The sequence below is a fragment of the Mustela nivalis genome (assembly GCF_964662115.1).
Source record: "Mustela nivalis genome assembly, chromosome: 17".
In the NCBI taxonomy this organism is placed as follows: domain Eukaryota; kingdom Metazoa; phylum Chordata; class Mammalia; order Carnivora; family Mustelidae; genus Mustela; species Mustela nivalis.
The window spans coordinates 33097314-33111351 of NC_139036.1; the positions used below are offsets into that span (position 1 = coordinate 33097314).

Genomic DNA, 14038 nt, shown 5'->3' on the forward strand with positions numbered 1-14038 from the left:
AAAATAATCAAGATGTCATTTAAGTATGAAGAACTCTGAGAATATATCAGCCATATGTCTCTTCTGGAATGAAAAGATATATCAGGGCCACTGAGCATGCTTAGAATAAATTATTTATTAGAGGGGGGATGTTGAAACATATAAGGATTACTGGTAAGCACCGAAGTATATTCAACATAATGTGAATTTTAAAATAATTATGGTGATAAGACATGTTATAATTGCATATAGAAGCTACACAATATAAAATAGTAACAGAACATCGATGTGGCAGCTTTAACAGATACAAATTAATAGTGGTTTAAATAAGATAGTTGCTTATTCCACTGCTCCCAACCCCACCTGAAACAGTCTAATTGCAAATAGTCCAAGGTTGATTTGCAACTCTGTAGTATCAGGAACCAGGTCCTCTCTCTTGTTACTCCCCATTCTCTAGATGGTGGCCCTCTTTGGCTTGGTTGAGTTTGGCTCACCATCATGTCCACTCAGTCTATATTCTAGTAGCAAGAAAGGTTAAAAGAGGAACGATGAGCAGGGGGGTATACTCATCTCTTCTACGAGCATCCAGTTAGTTGGCCACCTGCCAGCAAGGGAGGCTGGGGAAATAGTCTCTAGCTGGGGGTTACATGTAGCCCTAAAGCTTCTATGATTATAGAAGTAGAGAAAGATGTTTGTGGGGAAGAAAGAAACTGAGGATGAAATGAAATGATATGTCAGGACCCATGTTTAAAACCTAGCCCTGCAGTACACTAGCTATCCAGTAATTGTTAGGCATTCTTTTTTTTTTTTTTTAAGATTTTATTTATTTATTTGACAGACAGAGATCACAAGTAGGCAGAGAGGCAGGCAGAGAGAGAGAGAGGGAAGCAGGTTCCCTGCTGAGCAGAGAGCCCGATGCGGGACTCGATCCCAGGACCCTGAGATCATGACCCGAGCCAAAGGCAGCGGCTTAACCCACTGAGCCACCCAGGCGCCCATGTTAGGCATTCTTTTACAATGAAAATAATCTTACTTTTTTTTTTTTTAATAAAAACGACACATGTTGGTTAGAAAGTCTTCAAACAATATAAAAGAACACAGAAAAGAGTAAAGTTCACTCTGACCCCTCCCTTCAGAGATAACCACTGCTAACACTTCACCCGCATCTGATGATTAATCAAGTGTTTCTTTGAATCCATCCCAATATATAATTACTTTTTTTTTTTAGTTTCTATTTAGTTTATTTCTGCTCTCATTTTTATTATTTCCTTCCTTCTACTGGTTTGGGGTTTTGTTTGTTCTTCTTTTTCTAGTTCCTTTGGGTGTAAGGTCAGGGATACGTAGTTATTTTTATAAATGTTTGCTGGAGCAGAGGTTGGTGGAGTAACTGGGCAATGGGCATTATGGAGGGTACTTGATTTAATGAGCCCTGGGTGGTCTATGCAACTAATGAACCACTGAACTCTACTCCTGAAGCTAATAATACACTCTATGTTAATTAATTGAATTTAAATAAAAAATGTAAATGTATCAACACTTTAAAAAAGAGTATGCATGTATTTTCTACTTACAGGGTAAATCATTGATATTTATATATGCTATTTCAACCATATTATGTTCTACATTTTTCTATTATGTTATTCGGTACAAAAAAGATTTATGATAGTTATACTTCAAGGTAGTTAGACTTTGCCTTGATTTTTAATGTCTGACATTAACATCACAACCCTTCCTTCCTTTCTGCTTCCACTTTCCTAGACATTCAAGGTTGATACAAGACTCTGCCCCAAGCAAGTTCAAGATTTTAAGAGGTTAATTTTTTTTTAATTTTTAATTTTTAATTTTTTAAAAGATGTTATTTATTTGAGAAAGAGAGTGAGAGCATGAGCACAAGTAGGGGGAGACAGAGGGAGAAGCAAACTCCCTGCCAAGCAGGGAACCCCACACAGGGCTCAATCCCAGAACCCAGGATCATGACTGAGTTGAAGGCAGATGCTTAACTGACTGAACCACTGAACCACTAGGTGCCATATGTATGTGTATGTATATATATATATATATGTATGTATGTGTATGTATATATATATATATATATATTTTTTTTTTTTTTTAAGGCTCAATTTTCTTTTGCCTTCCCTCACAACAACTAACAGACAGTTTACAGCCACCTCCTCTGTAGTTTACTCATTTTAGAATTCTGTAAGAATTGAGGTCTTTTAAGTCCTACTACCCTGTTGGAATCCAGGTCCCCCATACCGAAAAAGATGGTGCCAATTTGTAGCAGCAGGTCAACTCCAGGGAGTATGAGTTTTCACTGTTTTTCAAGGAAAGCTATTAAGTCACAGCTCATGGGCAGTTCAAAGGAAGTTTAATGGCTTCTTTCTTTTTTCCCTTTGAGATGATCACATTTGCTTTAGTATTTGAACACATTTTGTGCTTCACCTCTAGAGAAGTGGCCACTTCCAAGTCAGCATATTGTTATTTACCAATGGGCAAATTAAGAGCTTTCTAAATTTAGTCTAACTCCTTTTGAGTTCTTTCGTTAAGAGGAAACAATGAAGAAAAACCAAATTCTTGCTTCTTGTACCTATTTTTGTTCCTAAGGAGAGAATAACGATGATGCCAGGAACCACTTGAGGATGCCTGTTATGGCCTATTATATTACATGTACCATCTCTACTCCAAACCTCAGAGCCACAAGCCCCATGAGTGGGACTCCTACCCTCTCCAGGTCAGAGTCCTGAAGCTCAGAAGGGGTAACAGCAGTTAACAGGGCGACCAGTTGTGGCAAGAGTTGCTGGGAGTTGACCCAGTTCTGCTGGACTCCACAGTATCTGCTTGTTCCACTCCTCCAAGAGCTGGACTTCTGGAGGAAGCAGGAAATTCTTTGTTTTTCTATGTTTTGAGTAATGTTTCCTCTTTTACTCTCCTTGGATGTTCTTTCCTGGTGTCTAGTGAGCCCGAATGCCATATGCAGCTACAGAGATGCAAACAGGAAGGAGTGGAAGCCTAGAACCTGTTTAATTTACAGTTCAGCCAACAAATGTAGCTTCCTTGAATAAACCCTCCAGGAGTGTTAATGGAATCAAACCCCCTGTTATGTTAGTGCTCTAATTCCAGAATGTACCTCAGTGATTTAACAAAGAACACAGATACCAAATACTGCTCTCAATCTATTGCCAATGCCATACAAAGTTTCACTGTTGTTTAGAGGAATCAGCTCGGTAGCAAAACATTCTATCTAGTTTCAGGAATAACTGCAATCAGAATGGCAAAATAGGTAAAATTTTATGAATTACTTAGACTTTTTTTCCCCCCACAACCAACTAAAACTTCTAATATGTAATTTTGGAAAAAAACAAAAAACAAAAAAAGAGGTGCCCCTCTGCAAATGTATTGCAGATACATTTTCATTATGGGAGCCGTATAAGGTGTTTTGGTATCATTGGCTAAAAGGACCTGGGAATGGGAAGGAAGTTAAGTGTTTGGTCCAAACCTGCAGCTTAGAGCTACTGGTATAAGACATTATACCTGCAGGACTTTCCGCACATTCAGGTCCTTCTCCAGACTCACTGATTCAAATTTCTGAGAAGTGGAGTCACAGGCATGTGTATTTCAAAAAAGGTGATTTTGATGTGTATCACAGGTTCAGAACCTCCGGGCTGGAGCAGTGCCTTCCCTGGGCCAGCACTCCGAGTAGCAATGATGCAATAATGGTGGCTTCCACCACTAAAAATTCTTCCCTTCCCCTTCCCCACCCTTCCCCCAACTCCGTGTAAAATCAATCACAATCAGTCAAAGAATTGTACAACGAAAGAAACATGGGAAGATAGACAAAGATGGCAGATACGAATCAACCCATTCTCAGAGAGCTGAGGCTTCATTGTCTGCTGTGGATACCTGATTCCCATAACCATGTGTATGCTGGGAAAGAGTTTTTGAATACAATAAATTCACTTTTTACTAGCAAAGCCCAATGAAGAAACCAAAGCACTTTTTTTTTTCATCCAGTCATATGATGAGTAGACAGAAATGACTTAGAAATCATGGAATCCAACAGCTTCATCTGACATGTGAAGAAACAGCCCTGAGTGGGGAAGTGACTTATTTCATGCCACACAGCACAAACCATGCATCTCAGGGACCTACCCAGGAATGCAAACCAAGCTGTCCATTCTTTTTTGGAAACTTGCCCGACTGACATTAGAAAGAACACAAACAGCTGCTCAACCATGTCTAGAAGGGAGAGATTCTACTCTTCGATAAAGCACCAGCAGTCTAACCAAGAAGTGTTAAGGGAGAAAAGAAAAGTCAGCCTGAAACACGTTCCTTAGAAAAGCAACCCATCTCCCCCAAAGAGTAAAACAACCAAAGCCACCTCTACATTCGCTTTCCTGTCATCAGTGTGAATTGTTCTCTGAGGACAGATCTTAAAGGGCAGACCTAGCCACAACTTCATTGCGTGCTGTTTTCTGGATCTATACTTGCTCTTCCAAACTCAGTCTCTCTCTTTTCCCCAGCACCTCCCCTTCCCCCAACACACACACACACACACACACACACACACACACACAAACCCTTAAAGATGGGAACTAGAATAAGGGAGAGGATCTTATTTTAAGGAATCCATATTATATCATTAATGTCTATGGACTCATTGTGCCCCGCACCTCATTCATATCATGATGTCCTAGCCCCTAGGACCTCAGAATGTGACTCAATTTGAAAAGAGGGTCTTTATGGGTGCCTGGGTGGCTCAGTGGGTTAAAGCCTCTGCCTTCGGCTCTGGTCATAGTCTCAGGGTCCTGGGATCGAGTCCTGCATGGGGGAGGGCGCCCCCGCCTGCCTCTTTGCCTACTTGTGATCTCTCTCTCTGTCAAATAAACAAATAAAATCTTTAAAAAAAAAAAAGAAAAGAGGGTCTTTAAAGAGGTCACTTAGTTAAAATAAGGTTGTTAGGGTGAGTCCTAATCCAGTATGAATGCTGTCCCTATAAGAAAAGGAAATTAGGACACAGATGCATACAAAGGGAAGCCCATGCGAAAACGGCAGAAGATGACAAGCCAAGGAGAAAGGTCTCAGAGGAAACCAACCTTGCCAACACCTTGATCTCAGACTTCTAGCCTCCCAAACTGGGAGCAAACAAATTTGTTTTGTTTCAGATACCCAGTGGTATTTTGTTATGGCAGCCCTAGGAAAGGAATTCACTGAATTACTGTACTCATCTGCCATGGAGATAAGTTTTAATCTCATTCTTTAACAAGTTCATGCTCAGAATGGAATGCCAGTGTCATCATTTTGACCCCTGAATTACAATGAGGACCCAGGCTTGGATCAGTTAGGGTGCTTCTGCAGGGGAAAAAAAAAGGGAAAAACCCACCTCCAGTAACTGAAGTAACAGATGGGATGTATTTGTCTCAAACAACTGAAATGTCCAGAGATAGCTTAGACTCCACGAACAGCAGGGTCAGGGTGTGGTCTCTTCTGCCTCTCCTTGTTTATCAGGCCTGCGGTTAAGCGGACTTCCCTGAAGGTGGAAGATGACATCAGTAAGTACACACACTTCTTCACGGCCCTCCAAGAAGAAAGAATGGCATCCCATAAGCCCTGAAACAAGTCCAGGCCTTCTCTGAGGAACCAGTCATTGTTACACGAGTGTCAACAACTAATGTTCATTGAGCACTAAATACGTGCCAGACACTCTTCTAACTGAATTGGCTTCTGCTGAATTAACGCCAGTAATCCTCATAAAAAGATCAATGGTGTGACCCCACTTGGTTAATTCAATCGAGGTTGACTCCTGGAGCTGAGGAGAGGTAAGCCCCCTGCCCCTAAAGTATGCAGTCATTTCACAACATGCAGAATGGATATTAAGGAAACCCCACAGCATGAACGAAGCCATGTCTCTGGAAAATTGTAACTGCACCATGCTTCAGTTATCCGTCATGACTCAGATTAATACAGGCAAAAAGCAAGATCCTCTCTGTCTTTCATTGTCCATATGACCCAAATTACCCTTTTCCTCTATGTTCCTCTGAATGTCAGAGGACTGTTTTCTCCTTGTAGGCACAGATGCATGTAGGATTCTGGAGATCTGTTCCCAGACATGTCACCAGCCTTCCTCCTGCAAGTTATAGTGGCCTCTTGGGTCAAATCTGGGCCTCTTTGAATCTGCTGCTCTTGTGACATTTGTGTGGAAGCCTCTTGGCTTGTTCTGACTTGTGTGGAGCTACCTTCTCTGTTACTCCTTTTTTAAAATTTATTTTTCTTCCTCCTCTGTTACTCTTGATTTACAGTAAGAGAGGAGCAATCAGGGACACCTGGGTGGCTCAGTTGGTTAAGCCACTTGCCCTTCAGCTTGGGTCATGATCCTGGAGTCCTGGAATCAAGTCCCATATCGGGCTTTTCCTGCTTTGTGGGGAGCCTGCTTCTCCCTCTCCCTCTGCCTCTCCCCCTGCTCATGCTCTCTCTCCCTCTCTGTCAAATAAATAAATAAGATCTTAAATTAAAAAAAAAAAAAAAAGGAGCAATCAGAGACAGGCATTTGGTGCTGCTGCAGTTTGTCTCACTCCTTTCCTCCTTCCAAACCCAACCTTGCACCTGCTGTATGGTTCACTGTAAAGGATTAAACGCACTGGTCTGATAGTCTCCATTTTTCAAACTTGAATTCAATTTGAATTTTATCCTGGGTCAGAAATCCATGCATTATGATTTATGGCATTCTACTAAATCAGGTGTTAATCTCATCAGGCTTCACTGATTAGAAATAAATAATGGGCGGCTTTCTGCCCAAATGCTAAACAGTTCACTGCTACCTTGGCACAACTTAGCGAAACTTTTTGGGAACATAATTTGATGATGCTTTATCAAAAGTCACCAAATATTTGTATCTTTTATATAGTCATCCCACTCCTGGAGGACTTACTTAAAAGTGCACGGGTAAAGGCATTACGTGCAACTATGTTCATTAAAGACTGGCTTAGAATAACGTAAATGGAAACAGTACACCTTCTAACCATAGGCATGGCTAAGACAATTATAGTAAAAGGCTCCTTGAGGGAAATATTATGTAACTATTAGTAGTTTCTTTTGTTTGGAACCCTTTTCCACCCCCTCTTCCTTACTTTTCTGCCAGCTAACTCCCACTTAGCCTTCAAGACTCAGGGTACCCACCCCATATTGGGGCCCCTCCTCCTCTGTGCTTATGTAACACCTGGGCACACCTCTGTGAGGGCATTTCTAGCCCATCCCATTGATTTTGCTTGTCCGTCTCCTCAATTGATTGAAACTCATTGAGGCAGAGTCTGTCCTGGGCGCAACAAGTTAAAAACCAGAAGGGGCGGGGGCAAGAAATAATATTATTCCTAACACTGAAAACTCGGGCTTCCGCTGATTTCGGTCAGCCTTCCTACCGACCCCAGCCCTGCCCCTAAACACCCAGCCCCATCAGCGCCACATTCACCTCCTCAGTCTCTTGAGGAAGATGAGAAATCCGCTTAAAATCCCTCTACAGGGAGTGTCTTGTGGGGGAGGGGGTGGGGGTGGGGGCAATGGGTAGGACTTTGGAAATGGGGCCTGTGCCATATTCCTTCAAAACTCCAGGAACCGCTAACATTCTTTCACATTTCGTTCCACAAAGTTCGTTTCCACGAATGTCTGAGTTACCTTTCATACAAATGGGGGCTGCAAAGGGTCGGGTGATTCGGTTTGCACTGACACGCGAAGCGCGTTCCCTCCTCGCAGGCAGCACTGCTTCAAAGAGCAGGAAAGGGGGCTCAGCCCAGTCCCCGTGTCAGGGATTTGGGGTCGCTTCTCCTCTCCCCTTCTTTTTCCAGCCCGGCTCCCTGGAGGCTCCGCGCCGCGCTCCCTTTTGCCCGCCCGACTTCTGAGCGGAGCGCTCCGGAGGGAGGAGAACCGGCGAATCCTCGCGGGCTCCCGGCGCTCGCGGACCGGGGCCCGCCCCCACCCGCGCCCGGCCCCGTCACGTTGGCTGCAGAGCGCATCCCGGCTGCACCCCGGCGGAGGGGGGGGGGGGCGCCGGGGGTAGCTAAGGGGAGCGGGTCACGTGAGAGGAGGAGTCTGACCTACTTTCCCTGGCGGCAGGCGCCTGCGTACCTCCGGGCTGCACGGCGGCCGGGAGGCTCACGTGGAATCGCACGTGCCGGGTGCTCCCGCCCGGAGCCCGGGGCGGGGCGCGCGCAGGGCGGGGCCGCGTGGGGAGGCGGGCTGGAGCTGCGGGACCCGCCCGCAGGCCCGCAGAGCTCAGGGGTCCCGCGTGCCGATCCCGCAACCCTCGCCCTTGCACCCGCTGCTTTGGAGAGCTGCTTCGGCGCCCCGAGCGGGGCTTCCCACAAATTCATGGACTTCAGTATTCCTGAACGCACACATTAAAACAGAGTTCCTGCACATATGCCCTTTAAATCAGCAATTCCACGACTGGGAGTTTGTCCTACAGATGGGCTCCCACGTCTGTGAAATGTCGCTCCAGAAGGATAATCATTACATCACTGTTTGATATCACACGCGATGGGAAACAGTCTGTCCAACAATAAAACTGGTCAAATTCGTGGGAACGTAAATTATGATTGGGCGTATTTGGAATTCTCTGCGGCTGTTAAAAAGAAATGGACAGCTCAGGAGACATTGATACGGAGAGATCTCCAAGATCCATTCGGTGATCCAAGAAAATTTAAATGGAGCAGAACAGCGTGTATGGGATTCTGACATTTGTGTGAATAAATACACATAGATGTTTGTAAATGTATAGAATAGCTCTGGAAATAGGCGTAAGAAACTGGTAAAGGAAGGTATGTTGGATGACTGAGGAGCCAGTGGGGAGGAAAGAGACTACACATACACACTTTTGTAACCTTTACATTTTGTACTCTGTGTGCCTAATTTATTTTTAAATACACATTTTAAAAACGAAGAGTTATTTAGCACCGACTCTGGGCTGGGCATCAGGTTTGATGTAAATCATTTCCTTCTAGAAAGTCTGTCATGTATAGTATCTGCAGCATTTCCTATTCTGTTCAGCTTGTATCTTAATGTTTCAGGCTTTCTCATCAACTCTGATAAGAGATTTTTTTTTTTTTAACTTCCAAGATGAACAACCCAATAGGTCCTCTCCAAGTTCTTGGAAGTACTCTCCAAGTTCTAGCTCTTAAGGAAAGACATTTTAACTAAGGGATTCTCAGCAACAAACATTTGCACAATAAAGCCTACACAACAATATTGCATTGGTAATTAACCTTTGCTCTCCCAATTACTCTCTGAGTTTGTATAGCAGCTATTATTGTCACCGTAGTTACTATTATGTATCAGTTGTAATATATTTGACTGTGTCTAACTAAGTGACTTGAGCAGAAAGTTCCTTTAATTGAAGTCCAGGATAGGGTGGACTTCAGGAATAGTTTGATTCAGCTGCCATACCTTTCATGGTGGCAGCTTCATCTGAAGCTGTGGGAACATCTCACCTGATGAAAATGCTTCTTTCCTAGAGGCAAGAGCAAACATCTCATAATTCATAATTCATTGGCCTAAGTTGGATCAAGTACCTGGTAAATCAGGGAGAACTAGAAAAAACAAACAAACTAGGTTTGGATGTTGAGGAAGCAATGATGATGACCCTCACATCACTTCTACTATCATTGCTATCACTATTATAGTTGACCAGTGAGCAACACAGGAGCAGGGACACTGCCTTCCCACACAGTCCAAGATTGATGTATGACTTTTGACAACCTCACTCTTAACTATTAATAGCCTAATAATACTGTTAATAATACTATTAATAGCCTAATAATACTGTTGACCAGAAGCCTTACCAATAATACAGTTGATTAACACACATTTTGCATGTTATATGTATTATATACTGTATTCTTACAATGAAGTAAGCTAGAGAAAAGAAAATGTTAAGAAAGTCATAAGGAAGAATACATTTACAGTACTGTACTGAATTTATCAGAACCCCAAATTCAAGTATACGTGAACCTACACAGTCCAAACTGTGTCCTTCAAAGGTCAACTGTATTCCCCCCTCCTTTCCAGGTATGGACTGGGTGATAGTTCTTGGCTTGTCCCATGTTATGCAACCAGTGCATGTGCATTTTCCCTGTACCCCTTCCTGATGAGGGAGAAAAAGCAGCAATGAATTAGGGGAAATCAATCTCCATGACTAGGGAAACAACTTGAGTTATGGTGAGTGATCAAATGGTGTCATTTTGGCAGATCATATAAAGGAAGTATACAAGAACCACACTTATGTGCTATTTCTTTATCCATTCCTCCAGTAAGTATTAGACTCCTACTGTATATACATGGACACACATGGGCTCTTGGAGAAAAACAGAAGACATTCACAACCAAGGGCTCAGAGGGAATATGGTCAAGTCAGGCAGATAAGATAGATGCTTGGAAAATGTTAAGATAATGATATAAGACAGCATGTAATTAAGTGCCTAAGTGGACGATAACACAGTGTGGCAGGTATTACCTGCAGAGGGAGACCACATAGGAGGAGACTGGTAGAACAAGAGAGCAGATAGAAGAGGACCTTGACAGAACAATCAAATTAGGTAAGATAAACAATGGAGAAGGGAAGGGTTGTATGGAGGGTCAGACAATATCTGAGCAAAGGAGTGGAAGTCAGAAAGAATCTAGTATTCTCAAGATCAGAGGTGAGACTTACTGGCACGGATGTTCGTGTTGAAGAGGAGTGAGAGATAATGATGGAAACATAAGGAACCATGTACCTCAGGTTTATATTCCTTGTGCATAGAGAGGCAGAGTAATTATTTAAACCATACTTACTCTTGTTCCCACCTGCTCATGCTTTCCAAAGCTCATCCAGTTAAACAAAAGGGTAGTCAAGGGTCTTCCGTGTGTGCTCACACACCAGTCAGCCAATCACAGTCACCCTGTGGCAGCTGCCAGGCTCCTCCCGTCCTGTGCTGGTCCCCCTCCTATTATCCCTTCCCAGGAAAGTGGGATGAAAGGTATAGGTCACCACCACCAACAACCACTTGACTGGTTATGTGGGGAAGAGAGGGAGGAGTCAAGAGCGATTCCAAATGTCCTCACCATGTCTACTGCACACTATGTCAGCAGGGTGCACATCACACCCAGAGCATTCCTTTCACTGGCAGGTTTGCTCAATAAGGGGAAGGACCTCCTGCAGCACACTGGGTGTTCAAAAGCTCAGCAACGGTCAACCCAAGATCAAGGCTTACTCCCAAGCGCAGAACCTGGATGAGTGTGAGGCAAATGAAGGCTCAGTTGCACAATCTGAGGAGGCACCTACTCTGGGGTCTCACAAGGGCAGCTCTAAGGGAATGGCGTGCCATTGTCTTTGCTCCGTGATCTGGAGAGGCCAAAACTAGACACCTAAGAGTGTCCACCTGAGACTTCTAGACACACAGCATTTTAAGGAAGTTCTAACAGTTGCTAGTGACAGATGTTGATTTTGATGGACACCCATATATTTGTCTGTTTATTTTTTTCCTCTTTCTTATGAAAGTCCTTTTTGCTCATTCTTTTTTCCCAAAGCCCAAATCATACACAGACGTTGAGTTATGAATGAGATGTGTGAATTTATATGGAAATATAAGTTGTATATTCATCTGATAATTGAACATACATGCATTAAAGAGTCTGCAGGTATAGACCAGGGATACATTCGTTGTTGGGACTGTGAAGAAAATAAACAAGAATCAGTGGAAGGCTTGCTTTCCAGGAAATCTCAGCCTATTAGGGGAGACGGTCTATAAGGAGAAGACAAGCTTGTCAACAAATAAGGGTAGTAAGCAAGTACAAAAGTTTATCGGGATTGGTAGAGCCTAAGAGTGAATGGGGGACGCCTGGGTGGCTCAGTTGGTTAAGCATCTGCCTTTGACTCAGGTCATGATCCCAGAGTCCTGGGATCAAGTCACACTGGGCTCCTTGCTCAGCAGGGAGCCTGCTTCTCCCTCTGCCTGCTGCTATCCCTGCTTGTGCTCTCTCTGACAAATAAACATTTTTTAAAAATGTTTAAAATTAAACAAATTTGAAAAAGGGAGATAGAGAGAGAGAGTGAATGGCTCTCTCTATCATAGCTGGCAGTGTGTGGTAGATAGGGGAAGTCAAGAAAGGTCTTCAAGTAGAATGTGATACCTGATATAGGTCTTCAGAGGTCAGGCCCCTCACCAGTCAGGCATTGTGCTAGCAGTCAGGGTAGGGAATGGTGGGGTGTTAAATCTCAGATATTAAAAAAACTTACACTCCTCTTGGGAACAGGCCTGAAGACAGAACATTGCAAAAGTCCTGAGAAGTGATCAACAGGGATTTCTGCCCCGTGCTTTGAAGGGACAGGAGAAAGGGCCAGGTGCCGTGTGGGAACGGGGAGACAAGTTTGGGGTATGACAAAGCTATGCATGCCCCTGGTATAGACAGCTTACAGATTACTGAGCAGGCTTGAGCACATTTGCATAAAGAACCAAGTTTTTCAAGGGCTGGAAACTCCCATTTTCTTTTCCCCTTCGATGTTCAACATTGTTTGCAAATTTCTGATGCCTGAGAGAGTGCTGACTGATACTAGAACATACAAAAGGATAACAAAATGTCACAGTGATAGAGCGGTAGTGTGGTGGATGGTAGGGCCTTGATGGTCAAGTTGAGGATGAAGCATGTGTTCAAGACTGAGCCGTCTTATCACCAAGGGAATACTGACTTAAAAGAATAAAGAAGTATTTTTTTGCTTGTACCGTGTATCCATTGCAGGTTGGCATGGACTTTGCTTCGTCCTGTCATTGTTCTCAGTTGGGGACTGAGATAGAAGGAACAACCATTATGTGACAAATTGCTCGTCTTGGCTTGGGGAAAACAGAGCTCTGGTGGGTCCTGCATCTGCAGTGTTTCAAGAAACATTCCAGCCGGGAAAAGCTGGCCATTGCTTCCGGTCACAACCCATTGGCCAGAACTAGTCATGTGGTCCCACCCAACCACAAATGGTCAAGTGAGCACAATTCTACCTGGTGCCAGGAAGGTAAGGGAATTGGAATATTTGTATATAATAATAATATATTTGTATATATTAATTTGTAGATATATACAAATAATTATATACAAATATACAAATATATACAAATATATTTGTATATATACAAATCCTATGTATTGTATATATACAAATATATTTGTATATATAATTGGAAATTGGAATATTTGTATATAATAATAACTACTATGCCTGTGGCATCCTTCTTCTTGAGCTGACTCACCAAATTCAGTCTCCTGGAAATACTAGGAATGATATTGATGGCAAGAATAATACTAAACACTAATTCTCGAGTGCTTGCTACTCTATTAGAATCGAGGTAGACACTAGTCTAAACACTTTCCCTGTAATTATTTAATTCTCCCAATAAGCTAGAATCACAGAAAAGGTGATCCGAGGGAAGGGAAGAATAACCTTTCAGGAGCAAGTGTCAGGAAAATGAACCTATTTTATAAACCAGGTCTGTGAAGTGGGACATATTGATTTCATATATATATATATATCCATATATATATATGTATATATATATCCATATATTTATATATATCCACTTCCACTTTGTGAAGGAGGGATTCGGTGTGTAACAAAACCAGGGAGGTGTAAACTCAAGAGCATGAATAAATGAACGAGGGCACTATTCTTATACTCCATTGTCCACAACAATAATAGTTATTTTGTACGTTTATGCACAACATTTTATTACAGGCTATCCTTATCCCCAGCAACCACAGGCTCCTCGAGGGAAACGGTGATTAGAACGCTTTCCTCTATATTGGCTCAGGGAGCATTCCTAGAGGAGCAGAGTCCAGAGTGCTTCCTGTGAGATACTGTTTGCAGAATTCTAACCCAAGGGACACCTGGAAAAGGGGTGTGTGTGTGTGTATGTGTGTGTGTGTGTGTGTGTGCGTGCGTGAGAAAGAGAGAGATCAGGCATGCTTCTGTATCTCTAAATGCATTTTCTTTTTATGTTTGCATACTTTGCTCACGATAGTCTGAATGTTGGTGCTCCCCAATTCATAGAGG

General features: G+C 42.9%; 1 long non-coding RNA gene across 2 annotated transcripts; it reads right to left on the reverse strand.

The window, feature by feature from the left end:
- Positions 1–383: 383 nt before the first annotated feature.
- Positions 384–7974, reverse strand: LOC309851882. Of its 2 annotated transcripts, XR_014304977.1 has the most exons (3): positions 7645–7974; positions 5360–5506; positions 384–497 (listed from the first exon to the last, which is right to left on the reverse strand). It is a non-coding gene; the product is annotated as an uncharacterized lncRNA (long non-coding RNA). The 2 variants fall into 2 exon arrangements; XR_014304978.1 differs by lacking the exon at positions 384–497 and having other exon boundaries at positions 5201–5506.
- Positions 7975–14038: the final 6064 nt, after the last annotated feature.